We start from the raw sequence: 13,266 nt of genomic DNA, 5'->3' as shown, positions 1-13,266 counted from the left end.
TGAAAGCCAAAACACCATATGCTTTCTTAACAACCCTGTCCACTTGGGTGGCCATTTTAAGGGATTTATGTATCTGCACACCAAGATCCCTCTGTTCCTCCACACTGCCAAGAATAATATCTTTAATCCTGTACTCAGCTTTCAAATTCAACCTTCCAAAATGCATCACCTCGCATTTATCCAGGTTGAACTCCATCTGCCACCTCTCAGCCCATCTCTGCATCCTGTCAATGTCCTGCTGCAGCCTACAACAGCCCTCTATACTGTCAACGACACCTCCAACCTTTGTGTCATCTGCAAACTTGCTGACCCATACTTCAATCCCCTTATCCAAGTCATTAATAAAAATTACAAACAGTAGAGGCCCAAGGACAGAGCCCTGTGGAACACCACTCACCACTGACTTCCAGGCAGAATATTTTCCTTCTACTACCACTCGCTGTCTTCTGTTGGCCAGCCAATCCTGTATCCAGACAGCTCAGTTCCCCTGTATCCTATTCCTCCTGACCTTCTGAATGAGCCTACCATGGGGAACCTTATCAAATGCCTTACTGAAATCCACATACACCACATCCACAGCTCGACCCTCATCAACTTTTCGAGTCACATCCTCACAGAACTCGATAAGGTTTGTGAGGCATGACCTGCCCCTCACAAGGCCATGTTGACTGCATTTGATCAAGCCATGCTCTTCCAGATGGTCATAAATCCTATCCCTCAGAATCCTTTCTAACACCTTGCAGACGACAGATGTGAGACTTACTGGTCTGTAATTGCCGGGTATTTCCCTATTTCCTTTCCTGAAGAGAGGAATTACATTTGCCTCTCTCCAGTCCTCAGGTACGACTCCAGTGGAAAGCAAGGATGCAAAGATCTTCGCAAGTGACGAAGCAATTTCATTTCTCATTTCCCAAAGCAGCCGAGGACAAATCTGGTCTGGGCCTGGTGACTTGTCAATCTTAATGTTTGACAAAATTTTCAGCACATCAGCTTCCTCTATCTCTATCCATTCCAGCATGCACACCTGCTCTTCAAAGGTTTCATTCACTACAAAGTTCGTTTCTTTCGTAAAGACAGAAGCAAAAAACTCATTTAGGGCTTCCCCTACCTCCTCAGACTCCACACACAAGTTCCCTATGCTATCCCTGATCGGCCCTACTCTTTCTTTGACCATTCTCTTATTCCTCACATAAGTGTAAAATGCCTTTGTGTTTTCCCTAATTCGTTCTGCCAAGCCTTTCTCGTGCCCTCTCCTGGCTCTCCTCAGACCATTCTTGAACTCCTTCCTTGCCTGCGTGTAATCCTCTCTAGCTGAACTTGACCCTAGCTTCCTCCACCTTATGTAAGCTACCTTCTTCCTTTTCACAAGAAGCTCCACCGCTCTCGTCATCCAAGGTTCCTTTATCTTACCCCTTTATACTCCAACCATGTCTTTTCCAATAAAGCTGGAAAATTTCCTTTGAAAACATATATAAACAAATATTCAGACTGACCATAAAACTGAACAGTCACATTGATACAACACTGTAAAGACATCACTTTGCCTGTGAACATTCTTTGTGCAATTTTCAGGGTTGCATTGCAATGTGACTCAGCTGCTTCTGATACACATTTTCAGGTATCAGGAAACCTCAGCGTCCACCTGTGTTCTTATTAGTTTGTCATGCAGTCAGGAAATGATGCAGTATCATCTGTTGTCACCTGTTTTGGTGACTGGGCCTAGACCTTTTCATGCCCTTTTTGTATCATGTAGATTTTCTTCCTACTGTTTGGTCTTTTTTTTGCTGTATGTTTTTCATGTTTCTTCCTCAAACATGTCCATTAAATGTGTTCTATTTTGCCACCTTTCCTGCATATAGCTTCTTTATACAAGTAACGTACTGCTGCATACCTGTTTTCCACACCAATAGCAGTTTGAGCTTGTATTGGTTCTCATCTTCAGCCATCATTGAGAGGTCTGTCATGCTAAAGCTTAGCTGTTGAGTTTCCATGGCTGCTGGTTCCATCAAGACTGATATTTTTAGTGCTTTCTTTGTCTAGGTTCATTACTCTCTATAATATCTTCTGAACTGCTTGGTGATCCACAATTAACATCTGAAGAGTTTGAAATATTACTGAGTGAAAATGAATTCAAACACACCATATCACTTCATATCAAATGTTCCTACAGAAAGAAATACACACATTGTGAAGGAGCCTTTGAATAAATATTTCCTGGGTGACAAGCTAGGCGGTCATTTCCATGTATTGAAGACGATTTTCTGTTCTCTTACTACATAATCATATCTCAGGGAGGCAATGGCCTAGTGTTATTATTAATTAATCCAGAGACCCAGATAATGTCTGGGAACCCGGGTTTGAATCCCACCATGGCAGCTGATGGATTTTGAATTCAATAGATATCTGGAATTAAGAGTCTAATGGTGATTTTTCCTGACATTGTTGATTTTCAGGAAAAAAACCCATCTGGTTCACTAATGTCCTGTAGGGAAGGAAAATGCCATCCTTACCTCGTCTAGCCTATATGTGACTCGAGACCCACAGCAATGTGGTTGAGTCTTAATTGCCATCTCGGCAATTTGGGATGGGCAATAAATACTGCCTAGCCAGTGATGCCCTTAGCCCATGAATGAATAAAAAAGAATCCACAACAGGATGCTCACCTTAATTAAAAAAACCAAAAGACCTGTGGGTGCTGTAAATCAGGAACAAAAACAAGTTGCTGGAAAGGCTCAGTAGCTCTGGCAGAATCTGTGATGAAAAAATCAGACTTAGTGTTTCGGGTCTGGTGACCCTTCTTCAGAATTCTTGATATGACTGTGGAAATGAGTTTTAGCAAATACTTGGTCAAACACCAGGAGTGACAGTGAAATTAAGGTCGGTGGACAAGAAGAAAGATTGGAATGGAAATCCCCTCTGAGAGAGAAGCAGAACTTCTTCAAGATGGGCATTCCTAGAAGAGAAGTAACAGTGAGCTAAATACTAAATAAAAGCCAAAAGAACTGAGGATGTTGTAAATCAGGAACAAAAACAGAAGTTGCTGGAAAAGTTCAACAAGCCTGGCAGCATCTGTAAAGAAAAATCCAGAGTTAATGTTTCAAGTCCATTGATCCATCCTCAGACCAGACCCGAAATGTTAACTTTGATTTTTCCTTCACAGATGCTGCTAGAATGCTTATCTTACATGTTAATGTTTGAAACTACTCCTTGGGCGTGATTTAGCTTGCTTAAGCTTGATGTCAACAGCAAAGTAAGAGGAAAACAAAACATGAAAATGATTCATAATAAGGCATGACATTGCTGGTTAGAATGTCATAATGAGAAACCACAGAGGTGATTAGGAGTGGTATGTGCTTGGAGTTGTTGTAAACAAACTAGGAGCATTTACAACTATAGTGAGGATTGGCAAGATGCTCATCAGTGTCATGTAAATTGTCTGCTTGAAAGAAAATCTGACAGAGGAAGAACACAAGAAACTTCCTTCAGTTGAAATTCCTTCCACAGCCAAAGTGAAAGCCAAAAGTAAGCAAAGTTTGCTGGCATTGCAGAATCCACCATTAGGGCAAAGTGAGTCAGGGTCTTGATTAAGACTCATCAATCAATGCGACACCGCTAGCTAAATGCAGTTGGTATCGTTGATGTTTGTGCATTCATATTGGCCCAGATTTTCCAATAACCAGATAATCATTTCAGAAGTACAGATGGCAATTGTGCAATCCCCAATGTAGCAGAGTCCAAAACAATTGCCTGGAAAATTGACAACTGTCTGAACAATTCCCCATCCGGTGCCCCTAGAACCTGGCCCAGCAGCCCTCTCTTCTCCAGAAACTAACTCCCTACCCTCAAACCACCAAGACTTGACAACCCCTCTATATTCATGGAACTTGACCATTTCTGTCCCAGCCCCACTTCTGGACTCAACCTAATTGCCAGACCTAACAACTGCATCCCACACCCATGGTACCTGACAAACCTCCTCCTGGCTCCAAACTTGACAGGTCCCACAACTAGGTCTAACTCTGCCCTTTCTCGCCCAGGATTTGACCCCACCCCTCCATCTTTCCCTTCTTTGAATACAACATCCCCTTCCCTAGCTTTGGACCTGATCCTTGCTTCTAGTTCTGATCCTCACTTACCTGCCACTGGACTTTATTCACTCTGAATCATTGCACCCAATCTATCACTGCCTGATTCCTGAGATCTGACACCACACCAATATCTCTACCTCCCACCCACCTCAACCTACCCTCAACATTCCATTACTTACCTGGTCCTCTTGCCACCTTCAGAGAATCATAGAATCCCTACATTGTGGAAACAGGCCATTCAGCCCAACAAGTCCACACCAACCTTTCGAAGAACATCCAAACCAGACCCACCCCATGTCTACAACCCTGCATCTCCCATGGCTAATCCACCAAACTTACACATCCCTGGACACTATGGGCAATTTAGCAAGCCCAGTCCACCTAACCTGCATATCTTTGGACTATGGGAGAAAAACCAGAGCACCTAGAGGAAACTCATGCAGACGCGCGGAGAATGTGCAAATTCTACACAGACAGTTGCTCGAGGCTGGAATCAATCTCGGGTCCGTGGCACTGTTAGGCAGCAGTGCTAACCACTGAGCCACCATGCCATCCATCATGTGCACAGGTATCCTTTGTATCTGGCACACAACCCACCTACCAACCAGCAGCCGAGCCTTCCATCACCCTACTGTCCCAGCACACTAACCTCTCATTTGTCTTATGTTCTTATGTGTCACAGCAACTGTTAAAGTGGCTGTCTATGATGCTGCAGCTTTAAAGCATGGAATACTGCAATTGATCGCAGTGTTAAAGGAGACATGGTTTGTCTTCCCGCAACTGTTCAACTACACAAGGTGCCTGTCAGATTGGAAATGCAGCTTGTCATTCCTGAAGGAGTACTGATTGGAATCCTCTGTCAGAAATGCAAAGTTTTCACTGTGTGATGGACATAAGGAGGAAGAGGCAGTCTGTGTGTGATTGTCACTCCTTGGAAAATCTATCCATATCCTAAGAACCTATGTGCGAATGTCATTTTTCATTTAAATATCTATTTTGTTTTATTAAGTCGGTTGGAAGTGTAAAATGTTGCAAGATCTTAGCATTTTGTTCAATGGTCCTTTCTGATGCCCTCTGTTGGACAGGTAAAGGATATCTGCAGCTAACCGTGTGTTAGGCTTGCTCATTGTGATATCACAGCAGGAAATAACAAGACAAATAATTGTTTAAAATTTCTGCTAATTTGGCATCAATTCCTGCAGATTTATCACCTGCAGTGCTTACAGACTCTGTCTGTGTCCTAATTTTCATTTATTTGTGTCTCTAAAATATCTTTAATATTTTGCTTCATATTCCATAATAACTTAATTTCATAATTCAGCTTTGTATTCCTGATTGTTTTTCAACATATTTCCTAGCCCTTTCATATTCTTTTTGTTATGCTTAACTTGTTGCCTATATACATAGTCTACACGATTATTAATTTATCTATGGTGCATTTTTCTTGGCAAGATTTTAGTGGGATATATTTTTCATAGCCTGTCTTGATCATCATTTTAAAATATTCTCATTACTTTCTACCTCCATGTTAGCCCTTAAATCTTGCCACATTTAGTTACTACTTTGGCCTTTTTTACTTAAGTCATTCTTGATGCTCAAATTAAATCTTATTTTATTGTGATCCTAGATATTTCCCCTGTTTACTGTTCTTATTTGTTCTGGTTCCTTTTACTTTGGCGAATGTGTACTTGGGAACACTCCTGCTCACAGCTATACATAATGGATAAGAAGTGGATCTTGCACACTTCATGTAAGAAATCAACTTCCTGTACCCTTTTTGTCGCTTATTGGTCAATTTTATGTGGTCGGTTAACCATCCAGAGAGGCAAAAGGTCCATGGGCAAAACCAAAGACTGAAGGACCCCCACCGCAACGTCAGTGGTCCTCTTCCTCGATGAAGTTGTTACTCCCTCCTGATACAAAGAAGTCCAAAGATTTGCAGGTTAAGTTGATTGGCCATGCTAAATTGCCCCATAGTGTGCAGAGATGTGCAGGCTAGGTGGATTAGCCAAGGGAAATGTAGAGTTACAGGGATAGGGTTGGGGGTGGGTCTAAGTGGGCTGCTCTTTGGAGGCTCGGTGTAAAGTCAATGGGCTGAATGATCTGCTTCCACACTAAGTGACTATCCACTTTCTCAGTGCATTGCAACGACAGCATCACGGATACCAGTTCAACTACTCTAAGCAGAACAACTGCAAACAGAGAACGAGGGGGATCCTCTTTGGGCGGTTGTGGCGGGGGCGGATTGTAGATGGCGGAAGTGTCGGAGGATGATGCGTTGTATCCGGAGGTTGGTGGGGTGGCATGTGAGAACGAGGGGGATCCTCTTTGGGCGGTTGTGGCGGGGGCGGGGTGTGAGGGATGTGTTGCGGGAAATGCGGGAGACTCGGGAGACGCGTTCTCACACACCACCCCACCAACCTCCGGATACAACGCATCATCCTCCGACACTTCCGCCAACTACAATCCGACTCCACCACCCAAGACATTTTTCCATCCCCACCCCTGTCTGCTTTCCGGAGAGACCACTCTCTCCGTGACTCCCTTGTTCGCTCCACACTGCCCTCCAACCCCACCACACCCGGCACCTTCCCCTGCAACCGCAGGAAATGCTACACTTGCCCCCACACCTCCTCCCTCACCCCTATCCCAGGCTCCAAGATGACTTTCCATATTAAGCAGAGGTTCACCTGCACCTCTGCCAATGTGGTATACTGCATCCACTGTACCCGGTGTGGCTTCCTCTACATTGGGGAAACCAAGCGAAGGCTTGGGGACTGCTTTGCAGAACACCTCTGCTCGGTTCGCAATAAACAACTGCACCTCCCAGTCGCAAACCATTTCCACTCCCCCTCCCATTCTTTAGATGACATGTCCATCATGGGCCTCCTGCAGTGCCACAATGATGCCACCCGAAGGTTGCAGGAACAGCAACTCATATTCCGCTTGGGAACCCTGCAGCCATATGGTATCAATGTGGACTTCACCAGCTTCAAAATCTCCCCTTCCCCCACCGCATCCCAAAACCAGCCCAGTTTGTCCCCTCCCCCCACTGCACCACACAACCAGCCCAGCTCTTCCCCTCCACCCACTGCATCCCAAAACCAGTCCAACCTGTCTCTGTCTCCCTAACCTGCTCTTCCTCTCACCCATCCCTTTTTCCCACCTCAAGCCGCACCTCCATTTCCTACCTACTAGCCTCATCCCACCTCCTTGACCTGTCCGTCTTCCCTGGACTGACCTATCCCCTCCCTACCTCCCCACCTATACTCTCCTCTCCACCTATCTTCTTTTCTCTCCATCTTCGGTCCACCTCCCCCTCTCTCCCTATTTATTCCAGAACCCTCACCCCATCCCCCTCTCTGATGAAGGATCTAGGCCCGAAACGTCAGCTTTTGTGCTCCTGAGATGCTGCTTGGCCTGCTGAGTTCATCCAGCCTCACATTTCGTTATCTTGGATTCTCCAGCATCTGCAGTTCCCATTATCAGCTGTAATACTAATGTGGTCTATTGCTTCTGCTGCTCCCGATGTGGCCTCCTCTACATCGGTGAGACTAAACGGAGGCTTGGAGATTGCTTTGTAGAGCACCTACACTCTGTGACAAATGTCAATACCTTCTAGTCGCGAGCCTCTTCTACTCCCCTTCCCACTCCCTGGGCCTCCTCCAGTGTCACAACAACACCACCCTGAAACTGGAGGAGCAGCACCTCATATTCCGCCTTGGGAGCCTACAACTCAATGGTCTCAATGTGAACTCAACTAGCTTCAAAATCTCCCTACCCCTGGCCTCATCCCATGGCCAACCCTCCCTGTCATCCCCACCTCCTTGACCTGACACAACCTATCCGCTCCTCCCACATCACTGACCAATCCCCACCAATGGCTACGTACACTCACCTATCGCCATCCTACCTACCTTCCCGTGCCCCACCCCTCCTCTCTATTTATTTCAGAACTCCCTCCACCCTACACCCTTTTCTGAAGAAGGGTCCCAACCCAAAAAGTCTGCTTTCCTGCTCCTCTGATGCTGCCTGGTCTGCTGTGTTCCTCCAGCTCCACTCTGTGTTATCTCTGAATCCACCATCTGTAGTTCTTACTATCTCTGAACATGTATGAATGGTTTATTTCAGTCTTTCTTACAAGTCTCATATCTAACACGTACACGTTTATTGCACTCCAATCCTTTATTAAAATGTTTAAACTTTTGGAGGACAGGTGGACAAATTGCCTTTATAGTTTTAACACAGTTAATTATCTTCTCCTAAATTTCCGCCCAGTAATGTCAGTAACAGTTAGTACAAATTTTAAAACATTTGTGTTGCAGTTGCATACATTTCAATTTCATTGATTTTCCAGATACAATAGCTTTGTCATCATCCTATCCATTTACATTCACATTTGCATTTTTTTCATTGATGGCTATGTTAATGATGATGGTATGTTTCTGGATTTTTCAACCATTCAAATAAAATGATGAATCTTGAAAGTCTTTATTTGTTATCATCATTCCCACATCTGAAACTATTAGAACGCTCAAATTCCTTAAATTTATTCTGATCCTTACTGTTCAGAGTGTCTCAGCAACATTTCAGTCAGTCTATTTCGCACAAACTAGATATTCATGCACTGTGTAGCACAGCACAATTGAAAGGTTCTGCCATCAAAACTTATTCATCACGAGGCTTGAAACTTTTTGTGATCAATGCACTGCTCACTCTGATCCGTATCTTTGTTTTCTTCCTTTGAATCTTCAATTGTGCATTTAGTTTTGAATACTCTGCTATATCATTTGGGACAGTTTATTGAGTAATGTTACATCGAATCATGCTTGAAACATCGTTTGACTATATACTGGGCAATTCTATGGTGAGTCCAAAATTTCCCTGGATCCCAAAATTGTCAAATTAGCATCATCATCCTAATTTGTCTCAATTAAAACTCTTCTTGTCAACTACAATTTATACATAGAAGATTTATTCTCCATTTTCTGTCGCATGGCTGATTGTACAATTTGCATAATGAATGTTATTGGACAGGAATGCTTTCCAAGTAAATTTTTTAGTGCTCCCAACAGTTGTTCTAGAAATGTATTTTTTCTGCAAATTTATGTACCCCCCAACCCCTCCCAAATCTAGAGAGTGTCTAGACTCATTAAGTTGGAGCAATCTAATATACCAGCAAATATTCGTGATTTCTGCAATCTTGCATACAAGCTACTGAATTCTGTTTCATAAAGGTAAAGTGAAGAAGGGTCCTGACCTGAAATGTTAACTTTCCTGCTCCTCCGATGCTGCCTGGCCTGCTGCATTCCTCCAGCTCCATGCGATTATGCCTCTGACTCCAACATCTGCGGTTCTTGCTATCTCAAAGTCAACAGAGTGCTGCTTTCTCATGAGAGAGAGAAAAAGCAAGAGAGATGATTTAATAGTTTGACTTGAGGGTCATCCCACCTCAGGCAAAGGGAAGTTAAAAGGAGACTCATTTATGATAATGTCAATCAGTATGGCGTCAGCAGTGCATTGCGAACCAGCAGTCCAGCCAACTGAGTTTACTGACCCCCATTCTGTTATGTGCATTTCAATGAAATAATCCTTGTTCTTTCTGAATTTATCAAAATCTGACTATAAGCAGGTAATAAATCATCTTTTGGATAAATTTTCTCCATTCAAATTAATAACTTGTCCTTCACCCATGTTCAAGTCATCTTCATGGGGTGTCGTCTTAAGAATGGCATACAATGCTCAACTCATCAGTGATCGGCCACCACGATAAACCAGAATAACATCAGAGGACAGACATGGGACATGACCAAGAGAGCACCCTTCATTGTCCAGCACTTCTTCGGAGTGGAGAAACTACACCATGTTCGTCGCAGCCTTCAACATGTCATTGATGACGATGAACATCTCGCCAAGATCATCCCTATGCCTCCACTTCTTGTCTTCAAACAACAACTAAACCTTAAACAGAACATGATTTGCAGCAAACTATCCAGCCTTCAGGACAACAGCGATGACACACTACACAACCTTGCCATGACAACCTCTGCAAGACATTCCAAATCATTGACATGGATACAACCATCACACAAGGGAACACCATCACCATGTATCAGCAGGTACTCATGTGACTCGGCCAATGCTGTCTGCCTTATACACTGCACGCAAGGATCCCCCAAGGCATATGACCATGCAGATTCTACAACAGCAGACGAGTGGACACCTCACAACAATCACCAGGCGGGATGTTCCTTCCCAGTTGGGGAACATTTCAGCGGTCAAAGACATTCAGCTTCCAGTCTTCAGGTAAGTGTCCTCCAAGGCGACCTTCGAGATATACAACAACACAGAATCATCGAGCAGAAACTGATGGCCAAGTTCCGTACCCATGAAGTTGGCCTCAACCATGATCTTGGGTTTATGTTGCATTACACGTAACCTGACCATACTGTCCTGTACCTGTAAAATCTTCCTTACTGTCCTGTTTTGACACCAACACCTTAATTAGTTTGTACATTTTTGGATGACTTATTACTTTGGTTTGACCCTAGGCATGTGACTGTTATACCTATCAGTCTAGTCCAACCATTTAGTTTGTCTCCAGCACAAACTTACTTTTAATTTTTTGTAGTTATCTCTCTGCCTCAATTAATCAGATCATAGGTCATCCCTTCACTTGCTATTGACACTTGGGCTGTCTGACACTTTTGACCACCTGCAAAGACTTGTTATTCAGCCTATCGATGCATCACTCACATTGTTTGTACTACCTTTTTATCTCTCCACCTGTAAATTCTGTGCCTGTGTGCTTGCTTCACTTCACTTAATGAAGTACTCCAAAAGCTTATGAATTCAAATAAGCCTGTTGGACTATAACCTACAGTCATGTGACTTCTGATCTTTTTAAAAGCAATGAAGATTTCTGCCTCTATCACCTTTCCAAGGAGTAATTTTCAAATCTTCACCATACCCTAGGTGAACCATCTCTTTCGACTCTTATCGAGTTCTTCTTCCTATTACTATAAATCTGTGCCCCCTCCAATGCATGGAATAATAATGGACTTTTAGTTTCCTCATCAATTTGACAGGTAGAAACTTATCAAAAGCCTTTCCAAAATCCATCGACATCTTACAAACCATGCTACTATCATCAAGTGTCCTTGCTGTCATCTCAAAAAAAATTCAGGCAAATTAATCTGACATAAACTTCCTTCAACAAATCCATCTGACAGCCTCGATATATCTATGTCGTGCTAAATTACAAATAATACAGTACTGCAGAACATCTTCTAAGGATTCATTTATGACTGAGATTAGACTAACTAGTCAGTAGTTAGTCAGACTATCCTTTTCTCCCTCTTTAAACATTGGTGAAACATCAAAAATTCCAATCCACCTGATTACTAGCATAATAAAATACTATTTAGAATCTCTGCTAATTTCTCCTTGTTTCTATTAACCCAGGAGACATTTAATCTACTTGCTAAGATTCTGAACCTCCTTTATTTTTCTTCCCTCATCCTATCTCATATATTTCACACTCGTCCAGTGTAAAAATATTTATGTTAACCCCTCTTTTATTGAAGACAGATGCAAAATATTTATTAAGAATCACATTCCACGTCCGTTTTGTCCACAAACGGGTTATCCTTTGGGTCTGTACTGCGATTTACATTTTGCTCAATTATCCTTCAGTTCTTTATGTATTAATAAAACATCTTTGCATTTTATCATTTGAAATCTGTCTTGGGTGGAATTCATGTGCTTTGAGGTCTCTCTCCTCAGATTCCAATCTCTAACAAATCATAAAATCATAAAATGCGCAGCCTGGAAACTAGACTATTCAGTCCAATTGATTTACACCAGTGTTCGTGCTTCAAATGCATTTTATGATTCTGAGCTCCACAATCTAATCACTCCGTGGAATTTGCTGTAGGGCTTTTCACTAACCAGGTCACATTTATGGCCCTCGGAATTTGGTGTTTTCCCATAAGTGGAAATAATGCGTATACACCAATCTATCAAAGAGTTCCGTCAGGTTCTTTTGGGAAAAAGAGCCCCAATCTATTCAATATTTCCTGGCAGGTAGAACCTTGCAATCTAATAACATATAGGTAATTTTTTTGTGTATTTTCCATTTTTTCTGTGTGTGTATGGAGATCAGATCTGAATGCTGCATGATAACAACTTTAAGTGGATGTGGTTTTTAACTCTTTACATACCACAAAGGATAAACCACCTCAACATGCGTGAACATGATCTCTGACATTTTGATCTCCAAGACAACCACAATCGGTCACTGGAAAAGATAATTAAGGAAACCAACACCTATATTCCCTCTTCCCCTACTGCATAACCAGTTTGACTGCTATTTGTGTCAGTTGGGTACAGGAAATATTAGAATTTCTTAAAAGCCAACACATGAAGTATGCCATGACAGAGGCGTCAATAAAACTATGATTCTTTTAAAGAAATTGCTCCTCCTTCATCAGCTGAAAGCTGTGGAAAATATGGGTTTAACTGCAATTTTTTTCTGGCATAGTCCAAATGTATCCCAGTGTGACACTCCGCAATTCTTCCAACCTACAGACTCCAGAACGTATCAATCACACAGCAAATATTTCCCTCTTGACTGGAAGTCTTAAGTGGCCAATTGAAATAATTTATGGGCACATGAAAGCTGTCACTGAATGAGCAGAATGTTCAAGACTGGTGGAGAATGGAACTGTGACAAATATGAATTAGTTCTATTCCATTTTAGTCAGATAGCTGTCAATTTGAATAATGTGCAATGGATGAGAATTGAAAAAGCCACCTGCATCTTCAAACCTATTACATTGTCCATATAGTGACACTAGTTTCCTTAGTTACAGGCTTGAGAAAGTGTCTAACAAAATATTTTCAATTACGTATAAACATTTGGTTGATCCAGCAATAGATAAGATTAGGCAGCTCATTACTTCTTGACAGATCTCACTTTCTAATGCTTCTTGGCGATATGTTTTGAGCTATGAGCGCAATGAGTAACGAACATTGCTCAATATAGTTGAATTAAACAAATAAATATAATTTGACGTGCAGACAGAGATGACTTTCAACTGGAAAGGAAATGAAAAGAAGTGGACTGGTGAATTCAAAGTTTAAAGAGGAAGAGGTTACAAATTAGTTTCACAACCCT

The 13,266-nt window shown here is 42.4% G+C and overlaps 1 protein-coding gene across 1 annotated transcript in view; it reads left to right on the top strand.

The window, feature by feature from the left end:
* Window positions 1–13,266, top strand: part of ipcef1 (interaction protein for cytohesin exchange factors 1) — a 169,033-nt gene that overhangs the window by 35,754 nt on the left and 120,013 nt on the right. The gene's annotated exons all lie outside the window — the stretch shown is intronic.

The sequence above is a fragment of the Stegostoma tigrinum genome, chromosome 9 (genome assembly GCF_030684315.1).
Source record: "Stegostoma tigrinum isolate sSteTig4 chromosome 9, sSteTig4.hap1, whole genome shotgun sequence".
NCBI lineage: Eukaryota > Metazoa > Chordata > Chondrichthyes > Orectolobiformes > Stegostomatidae > Stegostoma > Stegostoma tigrinum.
The sequence above is the reverse complement of the archived record's forward strand: the minus strand, read 5'-3'. Positions and strand labels throughout refer to the sequence as shown.